The sequence below is a fragment of the Dromiciops gliroides genome, chromosome 1, assembly GCF_019393635.1.
Source record: "Dromiciops gliroides isolate mDroGli1 chromosome 1, mDroGli1.pri, whole genome shotgun sequence".
Classification (NCBI taxonomy): domain Eukaryota; kingdom Metazoa; phylum Chordata; class Mammalia; order Microbiotheria; family Microbiotheriidae; genus Dromiciops; species Dromiciops gliroides.
In genome coordinates this window covers 260,704,435-260,714,964 of record NC_057861.1, presented here as the reverse complement: position 1 = coordinate 260,714,964, position 10,530 = coordinate 260,704,435, and positions in this window count along the sequence as shown.

Below are 10,530 nucleotides of genomic sequence, written 5' to 3'. Positions count from 1 at the left end.
ATTCATTTTTGTATTCCCATTTGTGCCCATCACAGCTCACAGGAGGCACTAAATAAATGTTTGTTGACTACATGATAGTCAAGTATTTTAGCCCTGATTTCTTTGCCAAACACTAGTCTTGTGTCTCCAACTATTTTTATTCTTCTTCAATTACTCCATTTTTCCCCCCACCAAAAGCAGCTCTCCCCCCCATGGTTTGTTTATTTCCATTTCTTTTATTTTCTCCAAATGAGATAATAATTGTAAAGCAAGTACACTATAGTGCTGAGGGAGATAGTAGTCACTATCTGCATGCTTATTCCCTTCCTTCACTTCCTTTACATTTTGGTAAAAGATGTAATGCTACAAAAATGTGAAGTCATCTTTGATTTCTTTCCTTTACTCCCTCCCTCTTTCCTGCCTCCCATATATTATCAATCAATAAGTTTTGTCCATTTTTTATTTGACATTTGTCTCCTCCCGACAATCCCATTGCAACCACTCCAGTTAAAGCCATTACTGCATCAGCCCATTCTTAGCAACATATATAGAATAACGAATGTATTCTAATTACTGATACTATTAATTAATTATAATTATTTATAGCTACTGGCAAAAACAATACCTCTATTTTAGTTAAGTAAATTGAGAACAAGAACGAAAATAATTCATCTATGATTAGTTAAGAAGTGATAGTCAAAACTTGAATTGAGATTAAGCTAGCTTAATTTTATAATTCATTTAAATTATTTTATTTTTGCTGAGATGATTTTAATATTTTAACAATATTCCTGGATGAGTTAAAATAAAGCAATAAATCTACTTAATTGTTTTTACATAGTATGTAGAAAGAATGGAAACAATACTGACAGAAATTAGGAAACCCAGATTGACTATACCTAGAAGTTTGCACACCAATAATTTTTAGGTATCTTAATGTATATATGTGAAAAATGGGTAAGTAATATTTATTTTTATTCTAATCTCATGGAAATATCACAAGGACAAAGGGACAAAATATGCTTCATATCAACATTTGCTGAGGTCCTTTTTAGGGAGAATGAAATGTAAGTGATTTCTAAATTCTATTGTGACTGCCTATTTCCAGAAACCAAATATGTTAGAAATTTTGATTTTCATTGAGAAACACTAGATAGCAGCAGAACTTTGAATCTATACAATGGAACATGCTCCTAGTCATAAATTCTTAGAGCTAGAAGGGACCTCAGAGGTCATAGTCAAATCTACAATTGAAGCAGGAATCCCCTCAATACATCAATTAAGCTAATTGCTAGATTCAGTGTTATGTGCTATTTACTTTTTGCTGTATGACTTTATCACTATCAAGGCATTGATTTTAGGTGACAGCTCTTATCAGGTTAACTTTATAGCCTTTTAAAGCACATTATAGAAGTTGGAATAAATCCACAATAGCTGCATGTCTAATGAAAATATGGCCTATTTTCATATTACATAAATAATACCCAAACTTAAATTTAAATTTGCACATTATCCTCTGGCAGAACTAGAAAGAGAAGTATATCCTTCTTTTCTTTTGAACATTTAAAGAAGATAAACATTTGCAATTTAACTTGGAAACAGAGGATGCATTCATTTATTCATTTGAGAGATCTTTCCAATTCTTAAATGTATATATGTTGGATTTATTTCATTTTTATTTTGGAATATATGCTGAATTTGTAGATAAAACCTAAGTTTTAGGATTCATACTAATTATTTTCATTAGAAATAATAACCTGGATAAAGCAAATGATAAATGATAAATGATAAAGATAAATTATAATGTAAAAGAATATTTTCACATTAATAATAGTTGTGGATAATGAGCTAGGAATTATATGTATTTTTAAAAAGAAACCCAGTATTTCTTTTTTTTTTTTTTTTTGCAGACAATGGGGGTTAAGTGACTTGCCCAGGTTCACACAGCTAGTAAGTGTCAAGTGTCTGAAGTCGGATTTGAACTCAGGTACTCCTGAATCCAGGGCCAGTACTTTATCCATTGCACCATCTAGCTGCCCTGAAACCAAGTATTTCTTAAAGCTTTCAAGGGTTTTGTTAATGGTGGGTTTAAAAAAAGTGTCACATAATTTATTTTATTTTAAAAAAAATATTGATTATATATTAATTTGTTAAATAAAACAAATATTTCCATAACATAGTATAATGAAAAAGATTAATTTTTTTAGGTTTTTTATTTTCATTTTATTTAGAATTTCCCCCAAGTTACATGTAAAAAAAAACAATTTTTTTTCACATTGACATTTTAAAACTTTGTGTTCTAAATTTTCTTCCTCCTTCCCTCCTCAACCCTCCCTATGAAATCTAGCAATTCAATAGAAGTCATACATGTGCAGTTATGCAAAACATCTTGTCATTAGTCAGGTTGTAAAAGAAAACAGACAAAATATCTTTAGAAAGATGAGCTAACAAATAAAACTATACTTCAATTTGTATTCAGATAACATCAGTTCTTCCTTTGTTGATGGTTTGCATTTTTTACATGTCCTTCTGATATCATCCTGCTCATCATTTCTTTCACAGTTACTATTGCTAACTGTATTACCCTCCATCTTATTCCCTCCCCTTGATATTTACTCTATTTTCTAACTTCCTTCATCCTATTTCTCCTCAAAAGTGTTTTGCTTTTTACTGCTCTCTCCCCCAATCTGCCCTTCCTTCTCTCACCCCTCCCCCCACTCCCTACTTCCTTCTTCTCCCACTTTCCCTCAGGGCAAAATATATTACTATATCCACTTGAATGTGTATGTTATTCCCTCTTTGAGCCAATTCTGATGAGAGTAAGGTTCTCCCACTCCCCCACTCCTTCCCCATCTTCTCCTCCACTCCATAAGCTTTTTTTTTGTTTCTTTTATGTGAGTTTCTTTTCCCCAGTCCACCTTTCCCTTTCCCTTTCTTCCAATGCATTCCTCTTACTCCTTAACTTTATTTTAAAGATGTCATCACGGGTCAACTAGGTGACACAGTGGACAAAGCACCAGCCCTGGACCCAGGAGGCCCTGAGCCCAAATCCGGCCCCAGATATAAGCCACCCCACCCTGCCTTCCCCACTGCCCCACAAAAAAAGGATAACCAAAAAAGAAATGCTTTACAAATATCATCCCTTCATATTCAATTCACACCTGTGCCCTCTGTCTAAGTATATTCTTTTCAGCTGCCCTTATACTGAGAAAGTTCTCATGAGTGAGAAATGGCATCTTACCATGTAGGAATGCAAACAGTTTAACCTTTTAATATCCCTCATGATTTCTTTTTCCTGTTTACCTTTTCATGCTTCTCTAGGGTCTTGTATTTGAAAGTCAAAATTTCTGTTGAGTTCAGATCTTTTCATAACAAATGCCTGAAAGTCCTCTTTTTTATTGAAATCCCATTTTTTCCCCTGAAAGATTATATTCAGTTTTTCTGGGTAGGTGATTCTTGGCTGTGGTCCCAGTTCCTTTGCCCTCTAGAATATGATATTCCATGCCCTCTGATCCTTTAATGTAGATGCTGCTAGATCTTGTATTATCCTTACTGTAGCTCCACAGTATTTGAATTCCTTTTTTCTAGCTGCTTACAATATTTTCTCCTTGACCTGGGATCTCTGGAATTTGGCTACAATATTCCTGGAAGTTTTCTTTTTAGGATCTCTTTCAGGAGGTGATTGGTGGATTCTTTCAATTTCTATTTTGCCTTCTACTTCTAGAAAATCAGGGCAATTTTCCCTGACAATTTCTTGGAAGATGATGTCTAAACTCTTATTTTGATCATGGTTTTCAAGTAGTCCAATGATTTTCAAATTATCTCTCCTAGTTCTATTTTCCAGGTCAGCTGTTTTTCCAAGGAGATATTTCATATTGCCCTCTATTTTTTTTTATTCGATTGGATTTGCTTTACTGTGTCTTAGTTTCTAGCTTCCATTTGTTAAATCCTAATTCTTAAGCAATTATTTTCTTCAGAGAGCTTTTGTATCTCCTTTTCCATTTGGCTTTTCAAGCTGTTGATTTCTTTTCATGACCCTCTTCATTGCTCTCGTTTCTCTTTCAATTATTTCCTCTACCTCTCTAAATCTTTCTTCTATCTCTGCTACTTTCTCTTCCAAATCCCTTTTGAGTGCTTCGATGGCCTGAGACCAATTCATATTTTTAGTGGAAGTTTTGGATGTTGGAGCTTTGACTTTGTTATTATCTTCTTCTGAGGGTGTATTCTGGTCTACTCCACCCCCCCCCCCCCCAAAAAAAAAGCTTTCTATAGTCTGCTGCTTTCTTTGCCTGCTCATTTCAACCTGGAAGCAGATGTCTGATTGAAATCTGGTTCTCTATGGTTGGAAGCTTGGCATACCTGTGCCCTTCCACCACTGGGCCTCCACCACTAGAGTCGACCCACTGGATCAGAACCTGGGAGCTTCTCCCCAACTCCAGCAGAGGCCACAATCACTTCACCCTGGCCAACCACCAAACCCCCTCACCCATCTGTGAGCCAAGCCTCAGAAGAAGCTGCTGGCGCTGAAGACTCAGAAGCCCTGGAAGCACTGTCTGTCCCTGGCTGGGTGCGTGCCAAGTTCCTCTCTCCTTCCTTGGGCTGAGTTCCAGAAGCACCTGCTGCCATAGTTGAGTCAGAAGTTCTAAAGGTCCGGTTCTCTGGGGCTGCGTCTGGGTCCACTCCATATGCTTCACTCTCACCCCAATATAACAGACCTTTGCTGGCAACCCTCCAAGCTGTCTTTGGCTGGAAAATTATTTTACCCTGTCCTTTTTTGGGTTCTGCTGCTCCAACAATTGTCCTATGGCATTATTTGAAGGTATTTTCAGGGGGTTTGGAGAGAGGTTAGGGAAGTCACTGCCTTTTCTCCACCATCTTGGCTCCACCTACCAAAAAAGATTATTTTACATAAAACTGCAAATTCCTTTTAAATATATAATAAAGTTATTATGTAAAATTCCCCACTATGCCTTTCTTTCATATGTCCTTTCTAGTTAACTTGGATATTTATAATAGTCAAAGTGACTTTTTTGCATAAAGTTTTCTTGGTTTATTTTTGTTTGTTTTTTGCAGGGCAATGAGAGTTAAGTGACTTGTCCAGGGTCACACAGCTAGTAAGTGTTGAGTGTCTGAGGCTGGATTTGAACTCGGGTCCTCCTGAATCCAGGGCTGGTGCTCTATCCACTGCACCACCTAGCTGCCCCAACAATATTGTTTTAAGACAACTTTATTCAAGGGGGCAGATAGGTGGTGCAGTGGATAGAGCACCAGCCCTGGATTCAGGAGGACCTGAGTTCAAATCCGGCCTCAGACACTCAACACTTACTAGCTGTGTGACCCTGGGCAAGTCACTTAACCCCAATTGCCTCACACACACACACACAAAAAAACACCCAACAACAACAACAACAAAAACAATATTGCTGTTACTATATACAATGTTCTCTTGGTTCTCATTTCATTCTCCATAATTTTATGCAAATCTATCCATGTTTTTCTAAGACCACTGAGATCATGATTTATTCTAGCCCAATAGTATTCCATCACAATCATATACCCTGTCATCAGCCATTCCCCAGTTGATGGGTATCCCTGCAATTTCCATATGTTTGCCAGCACAAAGAGATTTACTATAAATATTTTAGAACATAAGGTTCTCTTCCTTTTCCCCAAATCACATAGTTTATTTTAGAAGAATGTTTTTTAATTTAGAATTTTACTTTAGGGAAATACTTGAGAACTCATGAAATCAACAAACCACTATTTTCCATTTATTCTATGGATTTATTTATCATGTATGAAAAAATAGTCTTGTACTTGAAAGATCCTTCATCTTGAATATATTAAACAATAAGAAGCAATCCTTGCTTTAAATTCGGATTTTAATTCTCTGTGCTATACATATTTTTTTAACTTAAGTACGTGGTGTTAGATTGTTCTGTATCATGTTTGTTTTGTCTCCCTAACGAGAGAGTACAAGTTCCTTGAAGATAGGGACCTAGCCATAGTTCTTCTTCTCCTTCTTCCCTTTCCCCTTCCCCTGTTCCTCCTCCTCCTTTTCTTTGTCCATCTTCTTTTTCTTTTTCTCATTCTCCTTCCTTTCTCCTCAGTTTTCTTTGTTCTTTTCACTCTCCCTCCTCCCTTTTCCTCTCCATGACCTTTTCAGGATGAGACACAAAAGTCATAAAACATACTATTAATTAAATGCTTTAAAATGTGACCTTTGCTTCATCTAATTGAATCACTTTAATAGTATTTTGTCATTAATTTACTAGTAAAATTAGTAAAGATGAGGAATTAGAATATATATGGGGATACCATATCAAGAACTAGGGGGGAGATTTTGAATAGCAACACTTAAAGACAGAAAAAAAATTGCAAAATGACTTTTCACTTAACCTTAACCTAAAACTAAAGCTGGAGAAAGAAGGGACCTCAGAGGCTAGGTTGTCTATCCAATACCATAATTTTGTAGATGAGAAAACTGAGACAAATGGAGATTAAGTGGGAAGCATCAGCTTTGAACCAAGATTCTCTGCTGAACAGCCTGTGTTTTTCTACTGTCCCATGCTACTACAACCTGCAAGATGGTCTGATATTAGTCACAAAATCAAAAGCCCACATACTAGGACCAATCAATGACCTTTGTATTTAAAAAGGAATCCCACCTAGGTCATCCCAAGTAGTTATAAACTAGTAAGGGAAACATTACTATCTGAAGTAGCCTATTCCACTTAGAGATAGATTTAAGGTTATTGGGAGGCTTCTCAGGATAGTGACTAGTTTGAGAGAACCCACACTGACTGATAGTAGAACAGTTAAACCCTGGTTATAGAAGGAAACTCAAAAGTTATTTCAAAGTAACCTGTATCTGATCAGGAATCTACTCTAAAATTCCCCCAACAAGTAACAATCATAGTCTTTGCTTGAAGACATGGTATAAGGAACTCATTTCCTGAGGCAGTCTGTTTCATTTTTGAACTGCTCTCAGAAAGAGAGATAGACCATGGAAGTAGGATACATGTAAAGGGAGTGGAATCACCAATCTGTCTCTGATTTCCAACCTGACTCCCTAGAAACTTAAGGGAAATTTTCCCTTGGGTGAGAGCAGTCTCAGTTGATCAAGATTTCATCTCATTGTCTTTTTTACAATTTAATTTAATTTAATTTTTTAGTGAGGCAATGAGGGTTAAGTGACTTGCCCAGGGTCACACAGCTAGTAAGTGTTAAGTGTCTGAGGCCGGATTTGAACTCAGGTCCTCCTGACTCCAGGGCCGGTGCTCTATCCACTGTGCCACCTAACTGCCCCCTCATTGTCTTCTAAAGAGATCATTTTCTCTTGTGTGTTTTCTGGTATATTCTAATCTGTATAACTTCTCCAAAATCTGCCTTCTATTGCTTGGATAAAGAGATTCACTCACTGTTCACTATTTGTGATGGTCTTTTGTAAAACTAGCAGTTGGTGGGAAGAGGCCACACCAATGGGTATAAGTTGAGGATACCTTCTGCTTTAAGGAATTGCAACCAAGGAAGGCAGTGGCTTTGTTTTTGAACCATTATACCACTAGGCCAGCAATATTTAGGGAAGCAAATACATATAATTCTTGTTCAGTATCTCCTCTCTCAGAGAACAGAGCAGTCAGCCTAGTTACCCTTTTTACTGCTTCCTTCAGGGCAGGAATGGTAGTCTCCCTTAGAGAGGAGAGGCAAGATTCTAGAGAAATTGATGACTATCACTCCATAAGTTGAATTTAGATATTACATGTGGTCATATTTAATCTACCTGGATAGTACACACACACACACACACACACACACACACACACACACACACACACACACACACACACACACACTACAACAATAAAAAATTTTAAAAGACAGTATATTGCTAGTCTTAGAACCAGAAGAAGTGGATGTTGTCACATACTGTCCTGTCTTATATGACTCTGAACAAGCCATTTGACCTCACTAAGCCTGCTTCCTTATGCATAAAATGAAGAGGTTGGATAAGATGACCTCTAAGGTCCTTTCTAGCACTAAATTTATGATCCTATGAGCCTTCTTTTTTGTTTTGTTTTGTTTTGTTTTGTTTTGTTTTTTTAGTGAGGCAATTGGGGTTAAGTGACTTGCCTAGGGTCACACAGCTAGTACGTGTAAGTGTCTGAGGCCAGATTTGAACTTAAACTCCTGATTCCAGGGCCAGTGCTCTACCCACTGTGCCACCTAGCTGCCCCTGAGCCTTCTAATAGACACATTATAGGCCATTCATTCATGTCTATCCTTGTTATTATCTGTATCATTCCATGTTTGCCATTGGGATCTACCCAACATCCTAGGGGCCTTTCTCATTTTCTCTCTCTCTTTTTTTTTTTTTTTGGTAAGGCAATTGGGGTTAAGTTCACTTTCTTTCTTTCTCTCTTTTTTTTTTTGTTCAAGTTTTCTTCCACAAAATGGCTAATATGGAAATGTTTTACCTGATTGCACATGTATAACCTATATCAGATTGCTTACCATCTCAGGGAAGAAGGAAGAGAGAGAGGGAGGAATAGAATTTGGAATTCCAAACTTTTAAAAAAATCAAATATCAAAAATTTTTACATGTAATTGGGGGAAATAAACTATTGAAATTTTTAAAAAGAACAAAATGAAATACGACCTTTTTCAGAGAAACTTCTTGCAATCTGCCCCTTTTTGTGCTTCTCTTCTCATTTTATCTGCTTTGTTTTGTTTATGAAAAACTTTTGAATTTTATGTAAGTAAAATTGTCCATTAAGATTTTATCATACCCTATGTGGGGAGTAATGTGGAATTGTATGTACTAGTATGGCTGTTGTGAGACTAGGAAGGAGTTGATGGCATAAAGGAGTTTATGGAGGTGGAATTGATAGGATATGGCAATTGACTGGAAGTGAAAGGTGAGGAAAAGGGAATATTCAAAGATAATTCAAGCTTACAAATATGGGACAACAGTGTGTATGATGGTGTCACAGACATAAATAGTGAAATCAGAAATATGGCCATGCTTGAAGCAAAAGATGACGTTTGGTTTTGAAAATGTTGAATTTGAGATTTTAGTATAGGTACACGTGGGATATACATAGTAGGTACTTGGTGATGTGGGTGTATAAATCATGAAAGATTAGGACTGCAGATCTAGATTTTAGGAATTATTTATATAGAGGTGGTACATGAGGCTATGGGAAAGAAAAACATTGTCAATTGAGAAAAAGAAGAGAAAGAAGAGGGCCAAGGGCAGAAATATGGAAAATACCCACATTGGGGAGAAGTAAAACAATATGAAGGAAATAGGGAAGGGCAACAGAAAAGTAGGAGATAGTGACAAACTGAGAGAATTCAGTGTTTTTAAAACCAAGAGAGAAGGTTGGTTCAGCAGAAAGGGTGATCAACACTATCAAAAGCTGAAAAGGGTTAAAGAAAATAAAAAGTAAAAAGGAATCGTTGGCTTTGGTGGTTAGGATGTCGCTGGCCAGTATTGTTGGTAGTAGTAGTGATAGGGAGAACCAAATTACAAAGTAGATGGTGAGGAAATATAGATGTCTAGTATTAATAACTTTCCCCAGCAAGCTTAGTAGTAGAAAAAGAGAAAATAAACTAAAAAGGGTGAAACTGAAGAGGTGTTTGGATTTTTTGTTCAATTTGCTTTTATAGGATTGGGGAATAGACAAATTACAAGAAATTCACGAGGAGAAAGATATACTGAAGATGTACTCAATATCATGCAGTACAGTACAGTACAATACAATGCAGCATAACAAATATTTATTAAGTGCCTACTATGTCTAAGACACTGTCCTAGATATAGGGGATATAGAGTTCTTATATAAGAGAGGGGATGACTTCTGGGACAAAGTCCTATAGGATATAGTAAGAATGGGCTGAAGATCACAAGTAAAGAGATAATTCTTAGTAAGGAGTAGGGAATGATTTTAATGTTTAGAAATTCAGTAGTGGAGAATTGGAGCTTAGGGATCTCACAGTGGTTGGTTTCCAGTCTTCTCAGTGGAGGAGATTGGATCTGCTATGATCATGGAAGGTGGGAGTGAGATGGCAGCAGAAAAAATTTGCAATACTTGCTATGTGACTTGAGATAGGGAGTCATGGTTAAATATGAAGGCAAAAGAAGCCCAATTTGGGAGAATAAACTGGGAGAATTGAGATGGGGCAAGACAACAAAGAGCATAATAAGGGCAAAAAAAGTGTCAAAGAAGAAAGAGGGGAGATAAAAGGATAGGAAGCTGTTATATGACAGTAGTTGGGTTAACAAACTTGAAGGAGTATCATGAGGCATAAAGTGCATTAATACATTTGCCTATAGTCTCAGAACTAATGAATGTGAGACTGAATTTGAATCCAGATCCTTGCTTCAATCTTACACCCACTATTGTCTCTTCAGTTAAACATAAAAAGTAAAAAAAAAAGTATACACCTATAATCAATAACAAAAAAATCTACTGTAATTATCTGATTCATCAATATTTACTTATGTTTGTCTTTCCCACTCATTTTACTTAGCACTAAAGAATTTCA